Genomic DNA, 16,041 nt, shown 5'->3' on the forward strand with positions numbered 1-16,041 from the left:
TACATAAATATGGAAAGTTGACGATGGAGAAGCTGAAATCATCCAGTTTGTCATACAGTTTAGTCAGTTTCCCGTTAATGTCTACTTTCAATAAAATATATAAGTATGAAGCAGAGGGGGACGACTCTGTGGTGTCTTTTATTTCGAGCTCACATGAATATATCGAATCAACATATGAATGAAAGTTATTATTGTTGATAGACAAAACGTCGTTGATATATCTATGTATATCTTTTCATGCCCGCCCCTTTTCTCTCTTCTACTACATGTAGCTCTTCCACGCCATGAATATTCACCCCCATAATTGTTTTAAGTACCACTTTGCTGTACATTGTATATGATCACGGAACCTATCATTTTATTCTTATCTTTGATTGTACGTAACATTATGAGTATATTGTTTGTATTTCAGAAGGTCCCGGGGAAGAATAGTAGCATGTACTAATCGGACTACCTTCTCTAAATAAAGCATTATTATTATTAATATTATTATCATTATTATTTATTTTATTTGCTTATTGTTTGTTCTTAGATTTTACTAAATAATATTTTATTTACATAAATTACTAATTTGATAATCACAAATGAAAATTTGGTAAACCAACAAGAATGACGTCTGCCGATAAACAATTGCGTCAACAACTAATTTATATACATTTTTAACGGAATGAACACGCATTGATGTCATTGAAATGCATATGAATGTAATTCATTAAAATCCCCAAATGTTTAACATTATATCTACCGTAATCTCCACCTGGAAAGCATACATAACATGCACATTTCTGTGTTTCTCGCCATTTTCACCTCATCTAATCGCGCAACAAGCGACACAGATATCCGACAGTGACATTTATCACTCTTTTAAGAGCAATTCTCTGTAAGGACCAAAATATTGCGGCACTCACTGAAAAATTTTCCACTATAAATGTCATCATTCAATTGAAATACATAAACTCTTTAAAAAATATTGGTACACTTATTCTGAAAAGTGACTCGTTTCCATAGCAACGGGCTATTTATATAGAAAAAACAGGAAAATTGGAGTTTTGGGAATTTTTCACTTGAATTTATTATATCACGAATAATTGACAAGGAATTTTATGCTACATGCTCAGACAAAGTAGTAACAATCTTTATCAGTATGTAAATTCATCTGGAAATGGTATCATTATTGTAGCACAGCCTATAATTCAGGCTCAAATGACCAAAATTTAGCAGTTTTACTGTGCACTTTGACCAACTCCAGAGCAAAAAACCAGCCATATGAAAGATAATAAAATATAAATTTAAGAAGAAGGTAAATAAGTAATATAATGCAGATAAAAAAATCAATGGGCAAATGACATTTTATGATAGAAGTTTGGCATGGAAAATATGAATTTGTTGAATTTTGCACATTGAGTTATCTCATTTTGCGGAATTTCTAATGTTGGAGATAATAAGTAGTTGTATTGTTAACAGGAAGGAAAGGAAAGAAATGCAGAAAACATGTGTTTTTAGGGTGTTTTAAACATCTTTGACCATTACTATATATGTACTGGATGTATTCAAGTGTGAAGGAGTTAATAAATACACACTGCATGTAGTGAAGAGGGTTTTCTGAAGAATTAACTTCATTGAATATGAATTCAAAACTCAGCTTGTGTCTACATGTATATATATATAACTCTTATATCAACTCTTTCTATTTGGATTATATATATATATATATATATATATATATATATATATATATATATGTGTGTGTGTGTGTGTGTGTGTGTGTGTGTGTGTGTGTTATTGTATATGTTATATATATATATATATATTTATATATATATATATATATATATATATATATATATATATATATGACGGACGTTCGCAACCGACATGTTTATTCAACAGACACTGCTACTACGAAAAAAGTGTATTCATGACAGTTGCAGAACACAATTTTACGGAAGTACTGCTTGTAGTTTGATACATTGATAATGTAACATTACCTCACAATGACAAGTTCTGTTTCTCAGTAAATTAGTGATCATGGAAATGCATCCACATTCATGTTATTTCACTGGGCTAGGGTGAAAATATAATAAATATTTTCTAAAGCAGATAATGCTTTTGAGACAGAAGGGGGGGGGGGTGTAAAAGAAGGGGGAGGGGTTGTAATCTTAAAATAAGTACTATAATATATCTGACTGGTTTATTTAACATTAACAATGTTAATTTCACCTATTTTCAATATCGAAGGTTAAGATAAATGTTATATTTATTCTAATAGTGTCCAAACATTTGTTCATCTCGTACATTAAAAACAGATTGTTCAAGTGAATTATGGAAAGGAAATTTTCAGTTTCTCTCTCACCCCCCCCCCCCTCTCGTGATATAATAACAGTGGTGATAATGTTTTTAAAAAAAGAAATAATGTGTGTAAATGATTTCAATGACCACATGCCTTTATAGATTGTGATGAATTTCATTAAATGATAAGGTACATGCATATGTTATTGTATTGCTTGAAATGTTTGGTGCACCTGTGTAATATGTGTATAGTTGTTCCATTGACAATGCATATCTATATAAACAATAAACTATCCTTTCCCATAATTATTTACCATAGATCTAAATTTCAAAATAATTTGCTCAAGGTCACATATAAAAGAGAATAGAATCATTTGTTGCTGCATCACTTTCTGAATTAGTCAATGTCAAGGTTTCAAAATTTTTAGAGTTGTAGCTTTGTATCAGAGAGGCATGAATCAATACACTAAATGCACAAACATGTACTTACAGGGGGACCAGAAAGTGTGCATGAACCATAAACCGAGGTCACTTGCAGATATCATTAAAAGACGTTGTCTATATTGACTTTTTTAAGTGTATAATACATAACATCACGCATACTGCGAGGGAATGGGGACTGTATGTAATCCAAGACCGTCAGATGTTCCAGGTTAATATTGGTTGGTTATGTTTGTTTGTTTTACATTCTATTAAAATAAATTCATTATATTGAGATGTCATTAGCTGTAGGTGAAGTACCACAAAATTAGACCTATACTTAGCCCTCAAGGCCGTAGAAATGAGGCTTTTTTAACGTTCCACCGTCTGACGTGACACGGGACCTCCGTTTTAAAGGTCATATCCGAAAGACCTGTGATTTTCACTTTTGAATGCCAAGCGTTTGACAAAGGAGCAATCATTGTAAATTGGAGAGAAATCCTGCATTCAAACATTTTCTCAGTAATGCTTGATGTATATACATGTACATGTAACTTTTATTTGGTTTACAACAATTTTCAAATGCCCTGGACTACCCCCCCCCCCTCCCAACTTCACTGTATAAATCTTTATCTTAGTCTGATATTGCACAGCATATCTTTGAAAATTAATGAAACGAAGGGATTAGTAGAAATTGAATGATTTTTGTTGTTGGTTGGTTGGTTGATATTGTCTAACGTTTTCCACTTACACGAAGACGTCATCTGATTCATTGGCGGTGAAAAGATTGCAAAATGTACGTCAATGCTCGGCGGTTGGGGCCTTTGAGTACACGTAGGAAGGGATCTTTATCGTGCCACACCTGCTGCGACAAGGGGTCTTGGGTTTTGCGGTCTCATCCGAAGGAACACCCCCATTTAATCGCCTTTTACGACAAGCAAGGGATATTTAGGTCTCAGGGCCTTTTCTAACCCTGATCCCCACCATGTTTGTTATGTGGTAGCGCTATCACAAAATGTAGTCCAGGTGATTTTGTTTAAATCATGAGGTTGGACTACAGTATGTATTATACATACCAGGGGCGGATCCAGGAATCACGGTTAGGGGCGGAAAAATTATGAGGCAGGGCCTGGGCCGCCTTGAGGCCCCCAATGGGTCCAAGGCGAAGCCCTGGTGGGGGCCCAGGGGGCGAAGCCCCCGAAAGCTCCTGGATTTTATTTGGCTTGAAATATGTCTTCTATTTAGTCATTTTTACTATTTTCTATCATTTTTGATGAGGTGAAATTAATAAAATGACGCAAATTCTAAGGGTTTTCGGAAAAAATGTAAGTTATCTCAGTAAAAGTCATGCCCCTTAAATCTGCCACTGCATACACTACCCACCATAAATAATTATACACATAAGTGTTTTACATATTTTGGAATGAAATATATTCAATATAATGAAAAGGAGCTGAATTCACTATGTATAACTTTTAATTTATCTCAGTAAAATAATCATTTATTATATGTAAAACAATAATGGACATTCAGTATTTTTGGCTTAGTCTGTTAAATTGTGATATTGATTTACTTTAGGTGAAAAATCAAAAGATCTTATAAAAGTATACATTAAATACACAATAATATATATAAGTAATTAGTTTGATTTTTTTCAAGATAAAAGTTAGAATATTATCTCTTTTTAGAAAATTCAGAAAATGGGGTATTTTGATTGAAAATAAGGACATAAACAGTTAAAAGACCAATAAAAATCTGTATCTATGATGTAACCCATATATTGTATGCGCAAGTAACTTATTTGGTGAGTGTATACTTATTTTTGGTGGGCAGTGTAGGAATACTGGAATTGCACATGTATTAGAAAATGAATTTTTATTAATATTTTTTACATGTATCAGACATAAATTTCTAATAGAAAACTTATCAAGACATAGAATATATTGTGTGCATATATGTAATGGTTGCTTGATTGTATCTTGCTTAACGTCTCACTCGAGAATTTTTCACTCATATGGAGACGTCACCAAGACCGGCTTCAAATTTAGGCCAATGCTCGGCGCTTACGGCCATTGAGCAGTGACGGTTATTTAGCGTGCCACACCTACTGTGACACGGTTCATCTGTTTTTAAGGTGATATCCGAGGACCCGTGACATTCACACCTGATGCCGAGCGTTTGGCAATGGAACTGTCACTACCTGTTTTAACGCTCTAACCTCTCGACCACCGCAGCGGGTGTATGCATTGGATATATTCATTCTACATGCAGTTTTTATGTGATTTAGGTTACATCAGTTAATGTCGACTAGCCAGACATACATAACCAGGATGCACAGTCAGAAGGAATCCAGAGTATTCAGATTTGTCAAGTCAGTTTGGATTAACCCCAGTTTAATGATTTTATCAAGACTTAAATTTTTTTTTTGAACTTTTGTCAATGTACAGCAATGGTTTACATTAGCATTAGGAAGCAAAACAATGTGAAATTTCATTATCTGATCATTGAGCAGAAGACACAATGTGAAATCTTACAAACATGTAGTTAAATACTATGTTCCCTACTATGTAAGATTGATCTATCTTATTTATTTAATTATAATGATTCAATTTCAAGGAGAAATTTACTGTAATGTTTTGTAAGCAATACTAGGAAATGTTGACAATTTTAGGTATGAATTTTAGCTGATCTTTTCTAGGAAAGCTATGCTATATAGAAAAAACATTTATGTAATGTCTATGAAAATTTCTTTTTTGTTAAATTACCCTATTTATCCCTGTGCCTACTATAACCTTGACCTTTGGCATGGACGACCTTAAAAAAACTAATTTAATTTCTTCTGAAAACATATGTTCCCTTTGATCAAGATGCAATCAGTAGTTAGAAAGTTACGATTATCTTTTTAAAAAAATGTTAGTTTCGCAAAGGAAATTCAAACTTGATTCTTGAATGCAAGGTCAACATAACGAACAGTGATCAATTTCATAACTCCTATAAGCAATATAAATAGATAGTTGGGCAAACACGGACCCCTGGACACACCAGAGGTGGGATCAGGTGCCTAGGAGGAGTAAGCATCCGCTGTTGACCGGTCACACCCGCCGTGAGCCCTATATCCCAACCAGGCAAACGGAATTATCCGCAGTCAAAATCAGTGTGCCAAGAACGGATTTGAATGCACTTGTAATTTATTTTGGTCTTTGGTGGTTTTTTCTTTTTTGTTGTTGTTGTTTTTTTGTTTTTTTGTTACTTAATTTAAATTTTGAAAAAATAGAGATAATGAAATATGGTGAAAAATTGCTATCATTTAAGATGGCATGGGAAGTTTGTAGTCAGCTGAAAATTGCTACAAGGCTGTGTTATATATTTAACAGAAGAAATTTGGATTAAGTTCGTAATTTGTAAAGCTGTATGATAATTTTTGGTCAATATTTACTTTGAAAAAAAAAATGGAAGTAAAGCTATAAAATTGAAATCTAATATTTGATGCTAATAGAAAACAACAAATACGCACCACTATCTTTATGTTTGTGGTACTCCATGTAAAATTTAATAGTTAAAAAAATGCATCTTTAAAACTGATTTTGTTGAAAGGGTTGTTATGGCAACTATTTTTTTTGCAATTGATATGTTGATACCTGCAATTCTGAATTAGATTTTATTTTGAAGTTGAATTTGAATATTCTAATTGTTGAAACTGGCTGGTTGATCAATTAAATATTAGACATGATTATATTGTTTTTTCAAGAGTTTTGTTGCCATAGCAACCGTTTTATCAGTTATATTTTGATCTCTTTATGTCAATTTCACTGTTGAAAAATTAGTAATCAATCATTTTCAAAAGATAGTGTTGTGATTATGTGCATAATAAAAATGTATTCAAACTTCAATAAAGAAGCAACTTTGAAAATTTGAATTTTATGCATTTTTTTTTATTATTTATAGAATTTTCGTATATGATTTGCCCACTGATTTTATTCCATAATATGCAATACTGAAGTTAGTTCTATGCAACTATAATATTCATATTGCTGTAAAGTGCTGGCTTTTCCTGTGAATAGGTGGTGAACATAACAATTCTCATCAATTTTTGTGCACTTGACAATGAGCCGTTCAGATGTGTTTCCATGACAACGTTAGCCAATTCGTTGTTAACGATAAAACTCAAACTTATGAGAATTTTCAGCTATTGATATGTTAATTTACCTATACTGATTTCAAAGATAGAGAAGAGTTGCTGCTAATTTTGTTATTAGGCTTGTAAAAATGTAAGTTTTTACAATTATAGCTATGAATTAGAGTACCCCCAATGGTTAAAATACATTACCATGGTTTCGATGGCAACCATGCATCACAATAATAAAATATGTTTGATTTCTGTCATTTTGTGGGATACTTTCTTTAATCTGTAAATTTTATCAAAATCTGAGACCATGTGTGCCGGACCCCTTCAGAATTTTTTGGGTCGTTACAGAGAATTACTCTTAATTAATTTTCGATATTAGCAAGATTACAAACCACGAAAATGTTTGATACAGAAAAATATTATGTATTCAGATAACTCATTGTCCAGATATCGTCGTTGTTTACGTTCTTGCTCATAGTAAAAAACTCAATACAAATGCATGAAAATCGAAAATTCCCATGCTTTTCCAAATTATGCTAACATTGGAGACCGATATCTTGCTAAAACAAAACAATTGGACCAAAAAAATCTTGTTACAGCAAGATAGGATAAAAATTAAAAGATTTGATCCATTGGGTGTAATTTTTACATATGTGTAATTTTCAAGGAAAATGGGGGCCAGTTTTTGTAGCTTGTCCTATCTAGTCCTCTACCGGTTATGTTAATCGACTTATCTCTCTTTGATTAAATTAGAGCTATCTTTAAAAGCAAAGGCATATAATTGATTATTGTCATTATATATTTTCGACGATGATCATCCAAAATCTATATTTCATTCCTCGATCATAGATGTACATAAAACTTTTCAAAATAATTGGGATATACATGTATGCTTTGAGATCCTATGTAAACATCTATCATTTTATAATGTTTTATAAGGACACGTCTATTTTTAATATGAGAAACTATCATCATTCGATGCATAAATTATGTTTGTGAAAGACCTAAAACAAGAAATTTACGTATGGACACTTTCATCGAACAAAATAAATCCAACATTTATTTGTGCAGTTTCCATTTATTTACCCATGTCAGATTTTTTAATTTGTTCGTTTAATGTGGCCAAACTGAAATTTTGAATCAAAGTTCCAAAATTTGTCATTTTTAGAGAAAAATGTGCAAACGTCACGTGTTATGACATCTATTCATATGTCGATTTGATATATCCCTGTGAGCTCGAAATAAAGGACACCACAGATTCGTCCACTTTTGCTTCATACTTAGATATTTTATTGAAAGTAGACATTAACGGCAAACTGACAACTCAACTGTATGACAAACGGGATGATATCAGCTTCTCCATCGTCAACTTCCCACATTTATGTAGCAATATTCCATTATCACCTGCATATGGTGTTTATATATCTCAACTCATTCGATATGCAAGAGCTTGTTCTGGGTATAGTCAGTTTCAAATCGAGGCAAGCTACTGACAAACAAGTTGATGGTACAGGGATTTCAACAGTCTCGATTGAAGTCAGCATTTCGCACATTCTATGGTCGTTATAACGATCTAGTTCGTTAATACAACCTCACATTGGGTCAAATGCTGTCTGACTTGTTTCATACCGATTGTTAAGCCGTTCTTGACACACTCATTTGACTGCGGATAACTCCGTTTACTTGATCAGGATATGGAGCTCACGGCGGGTGTGACCGGTCAACAGGGGATGCTTACTCCTAGGCATCTACTCCCACGTATGGTGTGTCCAGGGGTCCGTGTTTGCCCAACTATCTATTTTGTATTGCTTGTAGGAATTATGAGATTGATCACTGTTCGTTATCTTCACCTTGCAACTACGGCACAGTTATGATGTCACGGAATTAACATTTTGATATGAATACATTTACTACGATGTATATTGACAATATTTAGTGCAATATTTGTTTGTTAAGTTTCAGATTATTTTCATAAAAATACAGGCCGATTTGACCTTTCGTGGCTCTAGATAACATCAAATGGTACATTGGAGTCATCATGAAATTTCTTCTTTTTATTATACTTTAGTAAGAAATGATCAAGAAAATTTTTATTTAGATTAATGTCTGTAAACAGATTTGGGATTGAGAATTTAACTTAAATTGTCGTATACGTACAACAGTCAGCTTAATAATTATAATGGTGATATTATTTGAATGTACCATGCCGACATAGTAGTCAGGGTTTGATATAGAGTGCACCCAACTCCGGCTCGTTCACCTTGTGTCAAAACCTGACTACTATTTCGGCGAAGTACATTCAAATAATACCACTATAATATAATTACATTTATTATACTTTCATGTACAATACTCGAACCTGATTGGTCGAGAAGCATTTGAAAAAACATATTGTTACCCTCTGAGAACAAAAAAAAAACAACAAAAAAACACGCGCCCCAGGGTGATAGTATTCAGCAACGGGTAAGAGTACTTGACAACGGGTGATATTATAAAAAAATTATCACATGCGTCAAATTTATGCGCGTACGGTTCGCCGTAGATTGCTAAACGACGTCGTTTTATCGCTTGTAATAAACGCGAGTACCCGCATCGAAATACGAAATATCGCATGGCAGTGATTGATCAAATGTCAACAGACGTAAGTTTTTTCTGCTTTCCAGTTTACATAACATTCAGTATAATAAAACAAATATTGCATGTAATTGAGGGTAACATTGAAATTTTCACCCCTCGAGAAACCATTGTCAACCTCGGCTACGCCTCGGTTGACAACGGTTTTCTCGGGGTGAAAATTTTCAATGCTACCCTCAACTACATGCAATATTTATATAGTATCACACTTTTGGTTAAACATGTAAAAAAAAAAGTAAAAAAAAAAATTTTACAGTGAAATGATCTACAGAAAATTATATTTTTGACCGATTACTTTCAAAAATATGTGCAGACTAAATATGATATAGCTAGCAGGCAATTACAAAATGAAGGAGATCTTCTAAGTGAGTACTTTTTAGTTGTTTTTTTTTTTTACCTAAGCCAGTAAAAAATGACGCTCTCATAATTTGTTTATATGATGATTAGTCTGCTTATCAGTACACATTGAAAAGATTAACAGCATACATGATAATAGAAAAAAACCTTAGATGTATATTTTCACACATTTATTATCAGACATTTATCATGAAATCTAAAATGATGTTTGCAATAAACATTTGTTTTAACTTTTTTTCTTTTCCATTTACAAGAAATTTAAGAAAGACATAACAGATTTTATGGAAGCCCATATTGTGACATCCATATTCCATCTTTCGGTGAACGAACAGTACCTCAAAATACGAACAAAATTATTCAATGAAAGGAAAACAATTTGAACAAATGACAATGAAAAGTTGAAACAAATGGAAGGAGAAGATTGATTGATTGATTGATTGATATTTTCCGCCACACTCAACAATTTTTCTGTTATATGGTGGCACCCAATTTTTATTCGTGGAAGAGAGAACCCAGATACAATGTACCTACGAAGAGACCACCGACCTCCCGAAAGTAAACTGGGATTCGAACCCACGCCGACAGAGGTGAGAGGGTGTGTGATTTTGAGCGCGATGCTCTAACCAGTCGGCCATGGAGGAAGTAGAAGAAGATTGTCACTCACTTAAAATTCTTAGTTCATCATACATTCCTACATGTATATACATGGAAATATTGTGTATCAAGCCTTAGCTCTCTGCAATTTATTTCTGATGCTAAATAAATGAATCATATACCAGAGATTATATAAATTCAGTAGACAATGATAATTTATGACATGTAGTGTTTCAGACGTGTATTAAGCTTTAAGATCTTGATTTGAAATGAAAAGCTATTCTTTTGTAATTTGGTATGAAGCATCTAAGGGACGTAAACTGTACATTTCAGGATTTCTGCATTCCTGGGGCTTATGGCGTGGGGCAAAAACTGTTAAAACCTCATCAATTTTCAAGAATGTTGTTTTCTAAAACCGTGTATATTTAACGAAAACTAAATCCATAGTGATGTAGAGCAGGAAGGCCTCTACCAAAATTGTAAATTTCATTATCCCCGGGGAAGTGGTTTTGACCCCAGGGCATGGCCAAACTCACTATATTGTGTTTATGTACAAAACACTTAAAATAACATCTTCTCTAGTGTTGTTAATACTACATTGAAACTAAATAGATATTTAGAAAGAGCAGGTATTCCTTTACCAAAATTGTAAATTTGAAAATCCCAGGGGTAGAAGTTTGGTATTACGGTGGGGCTAAAATGGTTAGTTATTAAAAGTGTGAGGAAAAGAAATTTTTAACTTCTTGATAACTATCATTCCAATTCTTTTCAAATTTGGTATGAAACATCTTCGGAACAAGGGGGGGGGGGATCAACTGTACATTTTAGGATTCATGAACCTATATATATATATATATATATATATATATATATATATATATATATATCGCACACTGATATTGACTTCGGATAACTCCATCTACATGAACAGGATATAAGGCTCACGGCGGCTGTAACCGTTCGACAGGGGATGCTTACTCCTCCTAGGCACCTTATCCCACCTCTGGCGTGTCCAGGGGTCCGTGTTTGCCCAACTATCTATTTTGTATTGCTTGTAGGAGTTATGAGATTGATCACTGTTCGTTATCTTCACCTTTCATATATATATATATATATATATATATATATATATATATATATATATATATAATTACTTTTCGCAATGATCAGTAAAAGTATAGGTAAAAAATAAAAATGATACACGAAGACGTTTAGTAAAGCTTTATCGCTTTCATTTCAAATCTTCAGAAGATTTGAAATGAATGCGTTAAAGCTTTACTAAACATCTTCGTGTATCTTTTTTACCTATATATATATATTTATATATATCGGCACATGATATAGCAAACTTACCAACGGTATTGATACATCTGGAATTTCAATATCTTCATTCTCCAATTTTCTTTTGTTGCTTGGCTTGAAGAAAAAGAAAAGGTATATAAAATCATGATGGATTTACATCCCAATGTCAATGCATGAATGAGATAATGAGCGGAAAGTATGAAGTGTTTTCGATTTATAAGTCAAACAGGCAGAACCCACTCAAAACTTATTCGTTTTTTCCCTTTCATTCAACTGGAATTAAATAGAAATTATACTTGATATTCTCACGGTGTATAAGATTTAATATGTGCATCCGTAGAGATATAATGGACGGAAAGACAACATATGTCCCGATCATTTCCTGACAGAGGCATCAAAACCTACAGGTGTACTTTTGTTACAGGTCCAAATATTTCAAGAAAAATGCCAAGGTAATGGAAACATGGGATAATTTGTACACTCAGGAATATTCTTTATGACGGTTATATGAAGTTGTGGTGGGGAAGACTTTTCTGTGACATTTAACTTCGGATACAACAAAGTCTGGACTATTGTTACCATTTACAACAAGGAAGGCGCAACTTGATTTATTTCATTTGCTGACGGTAGGGATTGCATTTTTGCTACTGGAAAACATGCTTTGGTTAGAATTCATTTGAGAGAAGGACTTTGTCGTTTACTTTTGATAATGTTTGATGCTTTCAAGGTTTTTCTCATGCCTCGGTCTTCTTCCAAGATAGGCAGGTTGTTCTTAATAGCCTGAAAAACCTTACATTCAGGAGATGCTTTTTTCCTTATCTATCTATCTATCTATATATGTATATATATAGATAGATAAAATAGATAGATAGATAGATAGACATATAGGCACATAATATAACAAGCTTACCGAACTTCTTGATGTTCGTGATACATCCGGAATTTCGATTTTTTCATTCTCCACTTTTCCTCTGTTACTTGGCTTGAAGAAAGGGAATATAAAATCATGATGTATTTACATCTTAATATCCACGTATGAATGAGCGGAAAGTAGGAAGTGTTTTCGATTTATAAGTCAAATGGGCAGAACTGTGTCAAAACTTATTCATTCTTCCCTATCGTTCAACTGGAATTAAATATAAGTTAAACTTGATATCATCATGGTGTATCAAATTTAAGTTGAATATGTACATCTGTAGAGATATAATGGACGGAAACAAAATCAGAACGTGAAGACAGAATGACGGAAACGGGAGACAACCTATGTCCCTGTCATTTCACGAGGACCTACAGATTTACTTTTGTTACAGGTTCAAATATTTCAAGAAAAAATATCTAGGTAATGGAAACAGGGAATAATTCTTACACCCAGGAGTATCCTTTGTGACGATGATTTGAAGTGGTGGGGAAGACTTTCACCTCCCCCATTTTCTGTGACATTTAACTTCGGATACGACAAAATCCGGACCATTGCTACCAGTTACAACAGGAAAGACGCAAGTTGACTTATTACATTTGCTGACGGTAAGGATTTCATTGCTGTTACTGGAAAACAGGGTACCCCGAATTATCAAAATGTCCTTAATTTACCGAAATGCCCCCAGAAATTAACGAGATGCCCCATGAAACTACCGAAATCCCCCTTTCAACGTATAAATTAAAGCATATTTAGTTTATATATGTTCAAATTTGATAAGAAAATGCCAAATTGTGGTTGTAAATATAGAAAAATGTGTTCCATTCTCGCATAAGCGATATTTCAAAGAACGATAATTCTAGCAAAATCTTCTAACCTCTGTGCTTCACCGAATATGTTCTCCTTATAATTCTCGTATTTTCCCCCATATACTATTTGTTTGAATTATTCTTTGATAATTTTGTTCACTGCTTTATGAGAACTATAAATCTTTAGTTTAAGAGATAAATAGTTTTCAAAAAATTTATGTGAGTTAATAACCTCATATACCATCTACCATCTTCCAAGATGCCTCAAATACTTAAAATGTCTTGTTTCCTCTATTCATTTTTTCTTCTAACAATGAATGAAAAAGCATAAATATTCGTATTATATTTATCAATATTAATAACAAGTTATATATGACTGACAAGTTTGTTTGCATAGCAGTTGACTTCTGATATTATCCTAAGCATACAAGAAACAACATCCCATACAATTTAGGAACCCTCCTCTGCACAATTATTGTTATTAATATTGTACAGATTGTATATTTTATATCTTGCACACACCAAAAGTCAGCTGTGTTTTTTTCTCGGTTATACTTCATAACGTTGTATCATGACATCACAGTGAATTTTGTTAAAGCGTAGATACAATACGGCACTTTGACGTCATAATTAAATCTTTAATGTGTACTACATCTATTTAATATTGTCATAACTCTTGAAGATTGAAAATGGACCCGATTGACTTATTTTCGCCATTCTAACTTTTTTATTATTATACATGTACTATTACTTGTGGATATTTACTTAAATTTTGGATTATACATTGACACACACACACACACACACACACACACACACACACACACACACACACACACATACGTGCAAAATGCCGAAACTCACTACACAAGACTTTACACCTGAAACTCACTACACTATGTTCTAGGCATGCTAACCAGAATATAAATTCATTTTTACGTAATGTGGGGCACCTGTATATTGTTCTGATACTTGAAATATTGAAAACCCGTCTCTAAAAAAAATGAATTTTCACCGGATACCTACGACACGAAGTCACATGACTCATGTGAACACACACCGGAAACTCACTACAGAGTGTATACACCTGATATATTACCTGAAAGTCACTACATTTAGTCTGGCGACTGATTGAGGGCACTCACAGGAAACTCAGTGTTACAACCATTTTTCAAAAGGCAAATTTTTAGAAAATTAATCAAAATATCAGAGAGAGAGAGAGAGAGAGAGAGAGAGAGAGAGAGAGAGAGAGAGTTAGGGATAATGCTATATTCTAACCAAAAATTCACTTTTATAATTAATGTTTTGTACATTTCAACGGGGTTGTCAGTCACACTTGTAATATAACCAATGCTGTTTCTAAATTCAATACATTAGTGTATCATTCTAATTAAGAAATTAGATTATTAATATCTGTCGTTTTTTCTTAGTGTGTGATATTTGTATATGGTTTAGAGTATTCAGGATTTGAGCTCTTGCTAACCTTTCCACAAGCACCTGAAGTATGGAAATTACACCCCTCCCCTTTTTTTGCGGCGATAATTTCTCTAATATGTACATGTAGATTCCCTGTTTATTTCATCTCTCTTTCGATTTATGAAATCGTTTCACCATTTTCGATGGGCCTTCCACCGGTATAAAATACACACTGTCAGATTGTGACAAATAATAGATGAGATAGGTTTATAATACACACTGTCAGATTGTGACAAATAAGAGATGAGATAGGTTTATAATACACACTGTCAGATTGTGACAAATAAGAGATGAGATAGGTTTAGAGTTGAAGTACTGTAGTATGACACTCCCCTGACCTGTCCTGCTCGCCAACATTCGTTATCTGACGCTGTAATTACTTGGAAAATGTGCCCCGAAACGGAGACCCCCTGTTTGTTTACAAAGTTTTGTTTCCTATACCTTTTGTATTTTGTTATAACGGTAGAAGGCCCGTCTCTAATTTAATGCTTACGAAAGGCCTGAAACAATTACACAAGTCGAAAAGGGATGAGATCATCAGGGATCCTACAGCTTCCAGAAAAATTATCGCCGCAAAAAAATATCAAGAGGAGGGGGGGGGGGGGGGTGTAAGTAATATCCATACTTCAGGTGCCCGTGGTTTCTTTAGTTATTTTCTGTGGTGCAAATAGATGGATTTTCATACTTACAGTATGATGTAAAATCTACAAATTGATAATTAACCTTCAAAGATGACACAAACAGCATTTTCCCCATTTAATCACCGATTTTGACATGAATTTGGGCTTTGACGTCTTTCAAGGCATGCCTGTCCCTAAAATACTTGTTGATATTTTGATCTTAAAACAAATTACACCTGTATGTTTTTTGACGAGACACCACCCCTGCCTTGGGGTTGAAATTCACGATAAAAAGACAAAATGCTTGGGGATTTGTTTTTGAAAACCTGGTTCATATTTACATAGGTACATGTATTACTTATGCTTAGAACAGCTCAGTCACCTGCACTGCTGGCAGTACATTCTGCAATTAGTTTGTGCCATGGTTCGAATCTGCCTCGCGTATCTTTCATTTTCAACACTTCCATATCTTACACAATTATGCGTTCAAACGCATAT

Source organism: Ostrea edulis, chromosome 3 (genome assembly GCF_947568905.1).
Source record: "Ostrea edulis chromosome 3, xbOstEdul1.1, whole genome shotgun sequence".
Taxonomy (NCBI): Eukaryota; Metazoa; Mollusca; class Bivalvia; order Ostreida; family Ostreidae; genus Ostrea; species Ostrea edulis.